General features: G+C 47.4%; 1 protein-coding gene across 2 annotated transcripts in view; it reads left to right on the forward strand.

Annotated features, from left to right (window-relative positions):
- Positions 1-16,143, forward strand: part of COL4A1 (collagen type IV alpha 1 chain) — a 147,296-nt gene that overhangs the window by 34,025 nt on the left and 97,128 nt on the right. The gene's annotated exons all lie outside the window — the stretch shown is intronic.

A 16,143-nucleotide genomic window follows, 5' to 3' on the forward strand; every position in this document is an offset into this window, starting at 1 on the left:
TTGGTGTCATCCAGTAAAGCTGATTGGGACGTGCTGGGACCTGCAGCTAGCTGGCGCTCACCCTGCAGGGCTTGGGGCTGCCCTTGGTCTGTATGTCCCATCAGATGTCGTGATACGATGGCATGTGCCTGGGAGTTGTGGCCAGTCCTTGTGGATAGGCACAGCTGAATGTCTAGTGTGTTCCAGAAGCTACCTTTACCTGTATGATTTCTGAATTGTTTCTGACACTGGTCATCATAAATTCATAAACTAAATGTAAAATAAGGGAACTAACTGCTCTTTTCATAACTTCAAATGCACTTCATTTTCTAGATTCTGTATTGACTTAATACCTGGGAACTATAGGCCCAACCTATCAGCATTATTCAAAGTCCTTTTATGACAGTTTCCCCCCTATACTACAGGAAAAATATATAGGCTCTGCTGATCTTGTTAAGGTTTTTAGTCTGGTTATTCTAGTTTCCCATATTACTAAATTGTCTCATAAATAAGGATTTTTTTTTTTTTTTTTTTTTTGCATATGATTTCAGCGCTGGAGGACAGAAAAGTCCTATTTTTCTGACATCCGGGAACGAGTTCTTTTTCTGGATATGAGCTAATTTTCTGAAGCTTTTCTTAAAGTGCTACAATAATTAAAAAAATGTTAGCCACCAGTGCCTTTACTGAAATAACTTACGCACAATCCTTTCTCAATCGAGCACACTCTGCATATCACTGAACCTTTTCTGAGTGACTCAGGTCTTCTGAGCCAGCCTCACAGCTGCTGTGCTCCCTGAGGTGGGTCACTGGGTGTGCGAAGGTGTGGCTTCTGTGCTAAGTGACCACACACTGCTGGGCTGTCAGAGGCGCTAATTCTGCTTTCCTCTCCCTTGAGATAACTTTCCATTTCCCACTGCTTCAAACAAGTTCCCTCCTCTTTGACTTTAACCCACCCTCCACTGGAGGACAAGCAAAAAAGGAAGATTTGTTGAGCCTCCCACATGCCAGGTGTGTTTTCAGTAAGTCGTCTTATTTAATTGTCACAGTTCTCTTAAGAGGTAGGGATTCTTCCCATTTTCACTCCAAGAGTGCTGGAGTTCAGAGAGGTTAAGTAACTTGGCCAGTTATACACAGCCTATATTTAACTGAGCCTGTGAGACTCAAAATCATTTTTCCCTGGCCACACCGCACTGAACTCTTTAGGGGAGGTCCAACGTCAATCATTCTTTAATTCAACACGTCTTTGTTAAGTGCTCACTTGACTTGGTGAGGATGCCCGCCTCCTTCCTGAGGAGATCTTGTCACGTCAGTTCTTCCCCTGCTCATCCCACTCTGCCCCCCTCCCTGCCCGAACCGTCCCTGTCATCTTCTGCATGCTGTGTCAAGTTCAAGCTCTTAAGCCTGGACCTTCAGGCTTCAAGGTCATCACAGGCACTGGAGAGCCATTTGTAATTCACCCGCTCTGTCCTGTGTAGGGTGGCGGTGCCTATACCTGGGATGAGGTCACAGTGAGCACCTGCCCTCTGCCCTGCCGTGCAGGTGTCTCTGTATGGTCACCAGGGCCAGCTACTGTGACTTATATGGTCAGCATTTGGAAGCAGTCTTTTGAACTTTTCTCCCTGCATCAGATGTATGAACTTCGTGACAGGCACTTTTCAGGGCATTTAGGTGTTTTGTTGTTTTGTTTTTGGCATCTGTGGCCCAGGTGCTGAGCATGTGTCAAGCCTAACCCAGCGATAATGGATACTTTTTTCTATGGAAGATCTTTAAGCAGCTTAAGATCCTGACCTAATACCTATTGCCCTAAGTGTTTTATAGGGCGATTTATGTTTTCATCCAATGACTGTTATCTGTCTTATTTTGAACCAATTCCAGTGCTATGACTTGGGGAACCATTGAAATCTGAAAATGTGAAATACTGCAAACTTTATGATAAACATTATCTACTCCTTGCTAATTGAGCTCCATTGCTTTCATGCTTTAGCTGTAGATCGGTTTTCTTTGTCTAAGTGCTGCTTAAACGTGTGTCACTGCAAACCTGGAGAGCAAGGAGCTGGCTTCTTCTGCTGGTGCCAGGGAGAGAGCCTAGGGACCGATAAGGACCACTCTAGAGAAAGCTGGCTGCAGGCGCAGAGATGCTTTGGAAGAATTCCTGAAGTGCTTCTGTTTTCCTAACGGAAGATGCACAAGACAGCACGGGAGCAGTCAGATTCCAGCCGTGTAATTCAGGAAGCATTTAAGAAAGAAAAAACACATCCATCTTTATGCTGCAGGTGTTGCCAGAGCTTGTAGTAAGGATGATCCTTTTACGCTGGGAATCCCTAACGACCTGAGTGACCCTCTTTCCAAAGTCCTCCCTCTGTCCCCCCTTGAGATGCTGAAGTGGCGTGGCTCCATCCCCCGTCTCTCTGCAGACCTAAACCTGTGAGCTGGGACACGAGTCATCCTTTCCCCTCATCCCCCGCATGCACGTCCACCCCTCCCCGCCGGGAGGGCTCACTGGACATCAGATAGACGAGGTCCTCGGCACAGCAGTGGATGGTAGGGAAGCCGCCTCGCCCGCTGGGTGACCGGAAATCCTTTCTCCCGTGGACACATTGTGTCATTTGTGCCCTCGTCAGCAGCCACTGCCCTCGCTGCGAGGTTTTCTTTGTGGCTAATCCCGAGCTGCTCACAGCGGCGTGCTTCCCATTTGGTGCGCTGTTCCGCGGTGGAATGCAGCCCTGCTGCCTTGCACCCTTTTCAAAATTTGGGTTTCCTTTCCAATTTTCTAATATGTCTTTATCCTACTTAAAAAAGACTTTTTAATTAAAAAATTTAAACAGAGAAAATTGCAAGGATTGTCTAAATTAACTCCTGAATACTTTGCAACTAGATTCATCCCTTGTTTCCGTCTTACCGCGTTCGTGTTTTCTCTTTCTCCAAATTGTCATGACTGTTACTTTTTGCTGAGCTCTTTGAGTGCAAGTTGTAGAAGTCACCCCCTTAGCCCCTGATCCCATCAGGCTTATATCCAAGAAAAAGGATATTCTTCCACTTAAATGTAGTCTATTTATTAAATTCAGGAAATTTAACAGTGTCACAATTCTGTAACCAATATCCTGTCCATCTTCAAATTTTGTCTATTAACCAATACTGTCCTTTGTCGCTATTTCCCACGGCCAGTGTCCCGTTCAGGGTGACACATGCATTCAGTGTCAGTTAACTGTTTTCTGATCCACATCCCACTCAGGGACCACGGTCCCATGAGCACGACCCCCAGGCTGGCTTGGGGGGGTCCTGGGGTTGATGGCTTTGTCTTGCTTTTCGTGCAACGGGATTCAAGGTGACAGGGACGGGTGTGCGCAGGAAGCTGGCCCTGATGTGTCCACCGTACAGCGCAGCGCAGTGTGTGCAGCGCAGAGAAAGTCGACTCAACACCTAAGTCCTTGAGCACTGCCTGGAGCTTGATGCGGTGTGGATGCCGCAGCCTGTCAGGCTATCCCCAGACCCCGCTGCAAAAGAGCTGAACCGGGAAATAGCTTTCAGCCCTTTATCTGGGTGGCGATCTTTTGCTGTGTAGGATTTCCCCGCTGCAGGCCGGTGCATGACTTCATTCTTTAGGGTATGCAGCAGTCCCTGCTTGGCTGCCGGCTCAGTCCCGTGCTTGCTGGGTGCGCTGCCAGGAACATCACCCTCGGCGTGCCTCCCTCACCCCTCGGAGGTGGAGGTCTGGGACTATCTCGGCACCGAGGCCGGCCGATGGGTGGGCACACTTCTTGCACCCCCAGCACAGTCCCGACAGGCGTGTCAGTTTCTGGGTTGACCCTCAGGAATCCCTGTGACATCTTCTGACCCTGGTGTTCAGCCCAAATCTCCCTGGGGATAAAGAGTGGCTCTGGCTGAAATTGATTTAAAATGAACCTGTTCGTTAACAGACACACATACATCTATATATAAAATAGATAACCAACAGGGACCTACTGTACGGCACAGGGAACTCTGCTCACCACTCTGTAATAACCTATATGGGAAAAGAATCTGAAAAAGAATGGATATATGTATGTGTATAACTGAATCACGTTGCAGTACACCTGAAACTAACACAACATTGTTAATCAACTCTACTCCAGTACACAATAAAAATTACATTAAATTAAAAAAATAAAATAACTGGTTTAGCTCTCAGAACCCAAGATTGCTGGCAGGATAAAGTGCTGCAGAAATGCACACAGGAATTCAGAAAATAAGCCTTTCGGTTCACCTTATTTCCTTTTAGGATGTTCAGGAAGCTAGAGGCTGCACACGGTCTCTCCCTGATTCGCGTTTCCTGAAAGCTGGCGGTAGGGCCGTGTCGCCTGTGGTCACCTCTGTCAGGATCGGTGGTTGAGCTGTGCCCATGTTTTCAAAATCGGTTCCGCTGGCTCCCAACCTCACTCTTTCTTACCTGGGCGTGTGCTGCTCACGTGTGGGTCACTGTGATCTTTGGTGAAGCCACAGACGGGCCTCACTTCTGAGCTCAGAATCTGAGTTGACAGCGGGGACCGTAACTGCACAACTTTGGTGAAGGATGTCACCGTCTCACCATCTGGCACTGGCTTAGCTCACCAGGCCTTCTGTCTGGGGCAACTTTGACCCTCTTAGCTATTTAGGACTCCTCCAGCCTTTTGTGGCTCTGCTGGTAGCCTCCAGTTGCCTGGGCAGGAGAAGGATGAAATCCCCACGTGGAAAGTAAACCCCGTTTTATCACCGTTGGCTTCTCCCTCTCATCTTCCTGGGATTTTCTACCTTCCTAACTTTCACCTCGCTGAACGGAAATCAGGTCACACCTCACTCGCTCCCAGGTGACTTCAGTGTGAACTTGAAGCATCTGGAATGGAGCTGAGAACCCAGAAGGAGACGCCAAGCTCCCTGAGCCCTCAAGGTCAATGTTGGTGGACTTGGGCGCGAAGCCCGTTGCCACCTTGCTTCTGGAGTGCTAGCTGTGCTTGGCGGGGCCAGCGTCTTGCACACGCTGGTCGTGTAGCCACTGACTAGGAGGGGAAGAAGAAAAGTCTATGAAGGCAGAGGAGGGACAATGGGAAAAGTGCAGAAGGCATATCCCAGAACTCAAGAGACCTTACCCACAACCCCACACCTGCCCCCAGGCTCTTCTGGTCCAGGATTCAGCAGCCCCTTAGCTGTAGCTCTGGAGGACCTTGACCCCTGTCAATGCCTGGGTCATGGGGGTGGGGAGGGGGGAGAGAAAGGGGGGGAGGGAGGGAGGAGAGAGGCAGGCAAAGAGAGAGGGAGAGAATTACACATTTGAATCAGTGGACAAAAGTAGTGTGTAAAGACAGTTTCCTTTATAAAAAATGAATAATTTGGATTGAAAGAATTAATTTATGGGAGTAGCGTTGCCATTCCTCGATCTGTTTAGAAAAGTGAGGCGTGACTGTGCATCCACTGAAATGCTTTAACCTTCTACTTTCTCTTCCCCCCTCCCTCTTGCTCGCCTCATGACCCCACCTCTGACCTGGAGGCACTGGACTTGGAGGTGGGCTGCAGGGTAGTGGGGGGTTAGCCCCCCTGTGTCCTCCGTTCTAGGCAGAGGCCTCGCAGCCTGGGGATTTGACTCAGTTCTTCCAGGGGATGGAAGGAGTGATCCTCCGGGAACCGCAGGCATGTTACTGAGCACTGTTACATAGCACAGCATGTTACATAGCACAGCTATGGTTTGCGACTCCTTCAAATTCTAGTTTATGTCAGTTCCTCCCCTGAAGAAGGACCAGAGTCTGTGGATCTGTGATCTCAGACTTGTGAGAAGTGCAGGTTGAGTGCCAGCTCTGAGCTCAGGCTGCATTCCTGACTGGGGGAGGGCGGAGGCCACATTCGAGAGCTTTCTGTGGGGAAAGTCCTACTTAGCGAGCGCACAGCTGCTGCACCGACCTTACTGCCAGCAACACTGGGGATGAGATGTTCTGAGCTTTGTCTTTTGGTGTGGCTTCTACAGATGTGCTGGCACTGAAAAAACTCTGCCTTACTTTTTTTGTTTTTTTTTGAGACTAGTAAACACTTAACTGCTTAATGTTGGGTTTTCCTAGATCCATTGTTAGGAATTTATTTTTAAGTGGTCATGACACAGATAGCCCATGCTTACATTTCTTTACAGTTTATAAAATAACCTAAATAAGTATTTATAAGAAACGATCTGCAAAATAATACACCGTTTCAACTATTAACTTTACATTTTCATTAAATATGCCATTGGTAAAGCTTTCATGATCCCACACAGGGGGCAATATTTACTTTTTCATTCCTTTCGGAGATAACATCGGTTCCATTTTGATGATGAAGCACTGCAAAGCTGCTTATTTTAATGTAGGTTTCAAAGTGGGTTGCGAGGTGGTGAGTTGCCCCAGCTTCTCCTGATGACGTGCTTTGCACTTGACGCAGAAAGTGGTTGGGCGGCTTTCACTGCACATACTCATCACACAGGGCTCTCTGTTCTGCCATCTGAACTTCAAGTCCAGACCTTGAAGTGCTGGATCACGTATGGTATCATTCCGGGAGGTCAAAGGTCATCCCAGATTCCCTGGAGACCTTCCACTTCCTTTGCCCAGGTGGTTCGCTCGCTGGCTTGGAGCAGAGAAGGATGCGTGGCGTGGTCTGTGGCTGCATGGCCTCAAGTGCTCTCTCCTGCATGAACGCTTTCCAGGCAGGTTTGCAGAGCACACAGGGTTCAGCCAGAGAAAGCTACCTGCTGGGGAGAAGTTTGAGTCATTTGGTTCAAGTTCAGATTCACAATTTCGAGTGTAAACCTCTAGCCCACTCACCGTGGCGGGAGCTCCCTGAGGCTCGGGGTCTGGGGGTGGGGTGCGTGGGATCTGCACCAGGGTTGGGCAGGACTGTTGTGGACTCTTGGCAACCCTTGAAATGAGACATTGATTTTAGAACCCAGTCCTTGACAGAAAGGCATCACGCGGGAGACAGACTCATCGGGGAGAAGTCATTAGGATTGAGTGGAATATTTAGAAGGGCAGCTGGAAACAGAGACCCTTCACCTGGAAATTCCAGGTAGGTGATGTTAATTAGTGCAGCTGAATCAGGAGACACGTGTTTCCCCTGAAAACGTATTGTTTATGCTTTCCTCCCCATTGTATGAACTCGGACCCTTGGGTCAAGTATGTGGAATTTCCTCTTCTTTGTACAGTAGCATGACTGTGGACTGAAAAGCATCTCAGAGGTTGTTGATCTCTGCGTAATTTTGTCCAAATAAAGACTAGAATTCAGACTGAGGAGTGGAGATGGGTTAGATCTTAGAATCCTGTACTTAAGTTCTGCGCACACAGGGAGCTTCTGAAAGTGACTTCTGTGATTCACTATAAATAAATTGACTTGCCCGTGGGGTAGCCTAGTTACCTACTTGGGAGGCAAGCAAGCCTGTTTTGAAGTCCGCCTTCTTGATGTCATCCATCGGGACGGCGGCGGCTTGTTGTGGGAAGAGCGGGGGCCCTGCGATTGGGCCGTGGTGTGGATCTCAGGCCCCACTCCCTGCCTGTGTGATGCTGGGCCCTTCGGCAGAGCAGAGCATCAGTGCTCTCTAGGAGTGATCTAAGAGGAGCGATCTACCTATGCTTTGTGTCTTCCCGCTTGGCTTCAGCAAGTGGAGGCTTAAGTAAATTTTGAGGAATTTGAGGAGACCCTTGATTTCAAGGCTAAGGAGTTCTTGGGCTGCTGGACAGTCAAAGAAGTCCTGGGGCTTTCTTTCCCTGAACATAAGAAAGGGTAGTGCTTCAGAGAATGTAGCCAAATAATAAGAAAGAAAGCAAGCAGGTCCCCAGATCTGGTAGGTGGAAAGAGAGTAAACACCAAACATTTTTTCAGAAAATCCGAAATTAGACCCCAACAGCCAAGAACTTGACTGTCAGTGTCTAGTGGAGGCCATGGTCTCTGTGGGTTACGTGAAGGGGGCTCAGGGAACCAGGGAGATTTGTGGGGCGCAGTTCATCTCCTGTGATGGGCCTGATTCTCAGCAGGAAGCATGGCTGGTAGAACACTGAGGCCTTCAGTAGAGAGACTGGAATTTGTGAAAAAACTTTTTTTTTTTCCCCACAGTTTTTCTTGTGGTGGTTAAAATAGACCTAACATAAAATTTACCATTTTGACCGCTAGGGAGTGTCCAATTCAATGGCTTTAAGTACATGCACAGAGTTCTGCAAGCAGCATCATCATTTAAAACCGGAACTCTGTAAGCATTAAACAGGAAAAACTTAATACTCTGTGTCAGTGTGAGACGCACGCAGTCTGCGCTCATCTGGGAATGTCTTGTATTCTCTGTGGTGAAACTTGGTTTGTATTAAACATGAAGACTAAGGGTATAGGAGTTTGGTGAGGTATGGCCCATCCTCTATGGAGAGGTAACCCCTAGTAACGTGGGATGCAGGCACGGAGGAGAGGGAGACTCCTGGCTTCAGCGTGTAGGACCGAGATTTAAGATTGGGTGGCCTGGTGACCCGCTGACAAGGGCAGCAGCATTCAGAGTGACTGGACGCAGCTGCGCGTCACACACAGAGAAAAAGGACCCACCTGGGAACGTGACACTTGGGTCTGTGTCCCTACCTGTGAGGGGCTTGTACATTGGCAGTAATTGGCCTCTGGTTTCTGTGGCCGTTAAATTAGCAGAACGGCTGACTTGTTTTGATTTAAAAGTGTACCATTTTATCACGTTCTGTACACATTCTTCACAGTCAACTTTTGCTTTCACTTTTTTAATGAACCCTAAAATATGAAAACGGTTCACACATGACTGGGCCGTGAGTTTTTCCTCTGCCTGGCTGCACAGTGAACTGTTGCAGTAAAGACAGGGTCTGATTTTCAAAGGGCAAAAGTTCGCATGGTGCCAGTTTCCTGTCTAGTCCACAGAGGCTAACAGAGAGGAAAGGTGGACACTTTTTGTTTTTTGTTTTTTTTGCGGTATGCGGGCCTTTCACTGTTGTGGCCTCTCCCGTTGCGGAGCACAGGCTCCGGACGCGCAGGCTCAGCGGCCATGGCTCACGGGCCCAGCCGCTCCGCGGCATGTGGGATCCTCCCGGACCGGGGCACGAACCCACGCCCCCTGCATCGGCAGGCGGGCTCTCAACCACTGCGCCACCAGGGAAGCCCAAGATGGACAGTTTTGATCTTCAGCTGCTCGAGCTAAAATGAGATTTCCCATCCAGTGCTTTACTCCACCTAGATTTTGTAGACAAGCCTTTTTTAAAAAGCAGTATTGTTGGTGAAATACTTTCAAGCAGTTTGTTTAGATTTGCACGAAGCCTAAAGGAGGCAGGTCGTGTCAGCCTAAGGAGTGACTGGGACAGTCACTGATGGAAGCACCTAGTTAGGGTCAGTAAGCTGAAACCGATACAAAATAATGAAGGCTGGGCAGAGGGGGGAGGAGGAAAAGGAAATAATGGTTTGTCCAAAGGAAAAGAAGATCTGGAGAGTATACAAATACACAAATTAACAGGACGGAAAAAACCCAATTGTGTGTGGTTCTGAAAGTGGGGTGAGGTCTGTACCCCTCAGAACTGACTCCGGGTCTGTGATGGCTCCCCCCAGGGGCTGAGGGAACCGCCAGGGCTGGATGGAGGCCCAGCGCCAGATGTTAGGTGGAGCATTTCGATGTATTATTGCTCCGGGCTCTGGGGGCTCAGGGTTGTCAGTGACCGTGAACCAATATTTTGGTTGATAGATCAAGGCTGCGTATATCTTACGTGTATTTTCCATTATTTATTTATTTATGGCTGCGTTGGGTCTTTGTTGCTGTGTGCGGGCTTTCTCTAGTTGCGGTGCGCGAGCTTCTCATTGCAGTGGCTTCTCTTGTTGCAGAGCACGGGCTCTAGGCGCACGGGCTTTAGTAGTTGTGGCATGCAGGCTCAGTAGTTGTGTCTCGTGGGCTCTAGAGCGCAGACTCAGTAGTTGTGGTGCACGGGCTTAGTTGCTCCACGGCATGTGGGATCTTCCCGGATCAGGGCTTGAACCTGTCCCCTGCATTGGCAGGCGGATTCTTAACCACTGTGCCACCAGGGAAGTCCCTTTCCATTTTTAATGCTATGAAATGCAATTAAATGCATCTACCACTCAAACCATATTGAACATAACGTAATCTTTACTTTCTCCAAGATATTTAATGATTTAAGAATTTAAAAAATACGTAGCTTGGTAACCACAGTGTACTAGTTTTCTTTGTATGGTAAGATAATCAAAAGCTCTAGTTGATCTAAAATTGAAATCTCTGACTGGAAAACTAGTAGTATTTATTAACTTATGTATTAATTTATCATTCACATCAACTGGTAATTCCAGACTGTATTTTTAATAGAGGAAAGGCACGTGGCTGGAATAAACAGACTGAGGTATAAAGATTCAAAGTATATATCACTGTCGAAATTAATCTGTGGAGTTTGGGTATTTTGGGATACTAGTGAAAAAGTGTTCAGCCATATGCACTCATATTAAAATATCCAGTCTTGTGTTTCACGTGCTCAGTGGCGAATTCATGGTGTGGACGAGTAGTTATGCAGACTGAATAAAATTCACCTTTGAAGAACGTAGCCCATTGTTTTCGGTCTGTTTCAAGATATGTGATGCAAGATGGCAAAAGGAATTTTTAAGTTGCAGTACTCTCCTCTTCAAAGTACATTTCATCCAGATGTTTATGGATTGAATTGTTTTAGCTTTAGATGTACTACATCTAGTACATTCTAATCACACCCCTTTAGTTTATGTTCCCATATATGGCAAGGGATGTGCCTCTGTTACTGCCCAGCTGTAAAGGCTTTTCTGTGAGCTAAGACCTCCTTCATCCTTTTAGTTGCTGTGTCACAGGACCTAACACATCATAGGCCGTCAATCATTCATAATTAAGTAGGTGAAAACCTTTATATTTATTCTCTGAGTAGCCTAACCCAAACAATATCTCAGTTTCTTTTAATGGCCAGAACAACGGAGTTTGCCTGATTTCAGAAGAAGTGTATTTCCAAGTTGAGGGTTCTGTAGAAGTACATTGTGACTTAATTTTTTAAAAAGTGAATAAGAAGTTTAAATAATTTAATCATCATAAAGGAATATTTTCATGTCTATGCACACAGACACAGAGACATATAATGGCTCTGTTTGTGTGTGTGTGTGAAAATAAGATCAGCAACCACAAAGTTTATATTAGAAACAACACACTGAAAACTGTGTGATTAGCTTGGAGACCTTGTGATTCATATCTTAATTGGGATGTTATTGGTTCTTAACATGAGATTAATTTACAACTCAAAGTCCCTTTGCTAATTCAAGAGAGCAGTGACTGGACAGACACAGGGGTTAGTGCTGGAATCTGGCAACAAGAAATAAGTAAAGAAAAAGAATTGAGTTATTGCCTGGCATTGTATCTGCAAGTCATAAAATGAACTGGAGGTGGAGGTCATTTGGCTACCCTGTCAAATCACACATCTTTTTTTTTTTTTTTTCTGCAGTACACGGGCCTCTCACTGTTGTGGCCTCTCCCATTGCGGAGCACAGGCTCCGGACGCGCAGGCTCAGCGGCCATGGCGCACGGGCCCAGCCGCTCCGCGGCATGTGGGATCCTCCCAGACCGGGGCACGAACCTGTGTCCCCTGCATCGGCAGGCGGACTCTCAACCACTGCGCCACCAGGGAAGCCCAAATCACACATCTTAACACAGAAAAACCCACGCTGATGTCCTAAACTGTCAGTTATACTGTGTATAGGGTAAAAATGACTGAATTGCAAGTTGTCCTGAGTTGGCTGATTCCATCATCGTGATATTAATCCCTTAAGGATTCCATGTTTCTTGTATTGTTTGGCCAGGTTCTCCTTTTCAATAGTTTTCTTGGCTTTTGGCTCATTCATATTTAGTTTAGTTTCTTTCCAGAGCTGGCCCAGCTCACTGCATTCAGGACATCTTCCCTGTATCCTATGCGCACTATGTCGTCTCTTTCTGTTCTCCTTAGCTTTTCCCTTTGAATAATGCCAGGTTTCCTCAAGTGCGGGAATAATAATGGGCTGTTCTATAAATGAACCTTCACTTAGAAATTAACATAGACATTTGAACTCTAGAATTGGCAGTTTATAGCAAGGACACTAAAGTTTTTCAAAGAAAGAGCATTAGCTCCCTTATAGCACATAAAGACTTTCATCAACATGTGAAAATATAGTTATTAAAAGCACAGGTGTGGTTTTGGTTTCCAACGCGATAAACCTCACCAGAAAATATTTGTTCTGAATCGTGTTCACTGTCCAATTCTCCTTGTTTGATTTAAACTTCACTGTAACTGGTAGCAAAACGTTTTCTAGATATTTCTGGATGTTAACACGCTTATACAAGTGCTTTGCCATTAGAAACCATATTTTGATGCTCGCAGATCTCCTAAAACTCTCCATGATAGCAAATGGGGGAATAAATATTTACTGAAGTCCCAGCGAAAACATGAAGAAACTAGGACTGTTTGTGTATCATTCAAATTGAAGCCACAAGGAAATGGAGTGAGTGATAGTTTTCATATTTTATTTATTTCATATTTATATTCATAATAAATGACGCATGGCTTAAGGCTACTAAATATTTTTCTTAAACACTCTTGGAAAACAAGGTTTTCTGGATCCTCACACAGTCTGACGGCTGTTTGTCAACAGTTTGACATTTGGTTTCAGTGGGAGCTGGTAAACTTAAGGATTGGTCTCTGAAGTGTTCGGCGTAGGACTGCTCAGGGGTGGCGTGGGGACGAGTGGTTTGGGAACGGTACCTCTGCAGACACTAACCACGGGCAGCTGGCCCCAGAGCCTCAAGGCAGCCTCAGAGATGTCTCTTGGCATCTCTGCGGCCGCAGTGTAAATACCAGAGTGTGTCATTGAGAAACCCACCGCTTCCTTCTGTGGTTTACCCCATTTTCCTTCTTCTAACCATAAGTGTTGCACTTGTGTTTTTAGGTGGGTCCTTTCAAAGTGCCACTTCGTTCTTGAAAAGCAGCGTTTTTGGTCCACCATGTGCGTTATCTTCCATAAAAGCCCAACGAACCTAAAGTTTGTAGTTGAGCCCCTGCTCCGATGTGCACGTGACCTGGGAGTCTGTCACAAAGGGTCTTCTGCGTGGATCTCTGACCTTTTGTCAGAGGCGAGAGGGCTCGCCACGCTTGTCAGGTGTTCTTTATTCCACAGAGTTTATTCCGTGGAACTTCTCTTCACATTTTGTGTGAGTTTTCAGACCTGATTTTGAAACTAACACATCAGGTCATGTTATCCTTTGGGGGTGATGTTTCCACGTGTGCGTCCTCTGGGTTTGCAGAGCTGTGCTGCAGCATTTTAGAATCTGTCGTGTATAAAGAGTCTGAATCCTGGCGTGTATTTCTGAAAAGTGGCTTTACGATGCGTCTGGTACTTGAGGCTGAGTGCGGTTATGAAAATTACATTTTGCCTTCATCCTGGTTGCCGGGGATTAGTCTACACATGCACACTTTTTCTCATCATGTCCCGTATCTGACAGGAAAGCGGAACAGCTGCGATTGATTTCACAACAGGGTGTTTTATAGTCTCTGTGAAATGGAAGTGGCGTGAAGTAACTGATACTATGTACATTCGTTTGACGCAGAGTGTGGCTAGTCTCTGTCCTACAAGAAAGAATATCCGTTTTTCTGTCCTCATTCCTGGAAGTACTGTATGGCTTCCCTGTCGTGGAGCGCGATGTCTAGTTGCCTTAGAGTGGCCTGCAAACCTTCCACCGTGTGGCCAGGGTCTGTGTGGTCCACTGCCCCAGCCTGTGCCCCTGGGGTCCAAGCCTCCGTAGCTTCTTCAGTGCTCCTCACCTCCCTTTGCACTTTCCCATCTTTCCCATGTTGGGCATCCCAGGCTTGGGCATCTCACCCAGGTTCGGGCTGCTGTTGACCTGCCACACCACCAGAAGGCACAGGCGGTGTCCAGCGGGTCCCTAGCAAGGTGGCCTCCTCTCCCCCTGTCCCTGCTCTTCTTCCTCGCTCATCCTTTTCCGTCCATGTAGCATCCCATCCAAACGCATTTTTCCTTCTCAGGCACTTTGTGTTTTCAGAGCTGCGGTAACAATTATCTTCCCAAGTCATTTAGTTTTACATGCATTTTCCTCATCTGGACTAGAATGTACTTGAACGAAGGAAAACAGGCCTCGTTTCCCATCTCTCACGTCACGTAGAATGGTACGCGCACGTCAGGCTAGCTTTCTTTCATGCCAGCAGCTCTGCTTGGACGTTCCGTGGTGCGGAGGTTGGGATGATTGGCTGAAATGAAGTTGTGGGCTTCCTGCTGGATCTGTGCTATGTCTTGCATAAGGATTTACATTATCTCTTGCATCAATGAATATAATCATGAGTTAAATAAGGTTTGCTAACTAAAGAAGATTATGAGATATGCAGTTTGACAAATAGACTAAAGATCTTTCCATGAGATCTGTAGAATTACCAACCAAGAAAATGAAACTCTGTTGTCTTTTCCTATCGTAAAATCAAACGTGTGACATTCTTTTCTTCTCTCCCTTCCCTTCTCCTTCCTTCCTCCCATTTCCCATTATTACTGATAGAATCACTGTCCTTCCGATCACATCTGTCCACTGAAAAAAATGCACAGCATAAAAGTGGAGAATTATGTTTTGTTCAGGGACCTTACCGAGGACTATAGCCTGGGAGACAGCCTCTCAGAGCCCTGAGGGACTGTTCCTAAGAGGTCAGGGAGGAGCCTGGATACAGAGGAGTTTTTGCTGGAAAAAAAAAAGGAAAAAACCATGCAGTTGAACATGAGGAGATTACAGCTAATCGTAAAAACTGCAGACAGACATGTTACAAGAGATTACAGACATCTCCTGTTAATGATTTCAGTGCTTTTCTATGTATGGGAAGATGCAAGAGTCTGGGCTCACTGAAATCACTCCTTTGATACGTCCCTTAGCTCTCTGGGGCCAGTACCCTGTTTTTCTCCATCCTGCATCCCCTCAGGGTGCACTGGTGTGGGGTTGGAGTGGGGAGGCTACAGTGGCTGCTGGCTTTGTGGCCTTAGCATCCTTTGCTTACTGAAATGGCAGGCAGCACGGTTTGTCCACGTGCCCATTGGAAACCCCTCCGTCTCCTGCACTTAACACTGAGGCCTCACTGGTCTGCCTTCTCTATCCCTTGGGTCCTTCCTCTCCTTCCCGTCCGGCTGCTGCCTGGGTCCAGCCCCCCCCCCCCCTCCTGTCAGACTCCCTGGTAGGTCTCCTGACCCCCGAGTCGCTCCTCACTCCAATCTCCTTCACGCCGTAGAAGAATGTTACTAAAATGCAGAGAAAGGAATTCTCCCTCATTCAGAAGTTTTCAATGCTCCCAATGGCCTATTGGAGAGAAGGCATTGGACTTTCCTTCAAGGTCCACATGGCCTGCGTTCTCCCAGCCTCTCGAGCGAGATTTTCTCCAACACCCTCACTTGAGTCTCCAGTCTTGGGCTCCTCTGGGCATCCACAAACTTTTCCTCCCTGGAGAGCTGGCTCATGGGTTTGCTTGGTCACCTCCCTGCATTAGGGTGCTTGCCGCAGGGCACAGGGCTCTTCTGGTAGATGGCCAGCTCCACAAGGGCACCTCCCCCTCTCCTCCTGCCAAGTACGGGGACGGTACCCACACAGAAGAAGTGCTCATTGAATCCTTACGGGGTGAGTGAGGTTACAGCCTGTTCAACTGGGCCATCCCACATTCTGCAGTTCCACAGAAAAGCAGCATTTCCTGCTCGCTCTTTTTTTGCGGGGGTACGCGGGCCTCTCACTGTTGTGGCCTCTCCCATTGCGGAGCACAGGCTCCGGACGCACAGGCTCAGCGGCCATGGCTCACGGGCCCAGCCGCTCCGCGGCATGTGGGATCTTCCCGGACCGGGGCACAAACCCGTGTCCCCTGCATCGGCAGGTGGACTCTCAACCACTGCGCCACCAGGGAAGCCCTCCTGCTCGCTTTTTAGAAGAGGAGTGTAGCCTGTTAAGATGGAAACAGAGAGAGCATGGCGGTGGAGGGTGTGTCATACAACTTGGATCCCCTTCCAGACCCAGACTGGAGGGGGTTGGTGATGTCTCTGATCTGGGGAGAGATCAGCAGTGATTTATAATATTTAATCGTTTCAGGAAAAGAAAAAGTTGGCAATCCCATCACCCCTGGTTTAGTTAAACTCTGT

This window comes from Orcinus orca, chromosome 18 (genome assembly GCF_937001465.1).
Source record: "Orcinus orca chromosome 18, mOrcOrc1.1, whole genome shotgun sequence".
NCBI lineage: Eukaryota > Metazoa > Chordata > Mammalia > Artiodactyla > Delphinidae > Orcinus > Orcinus orca.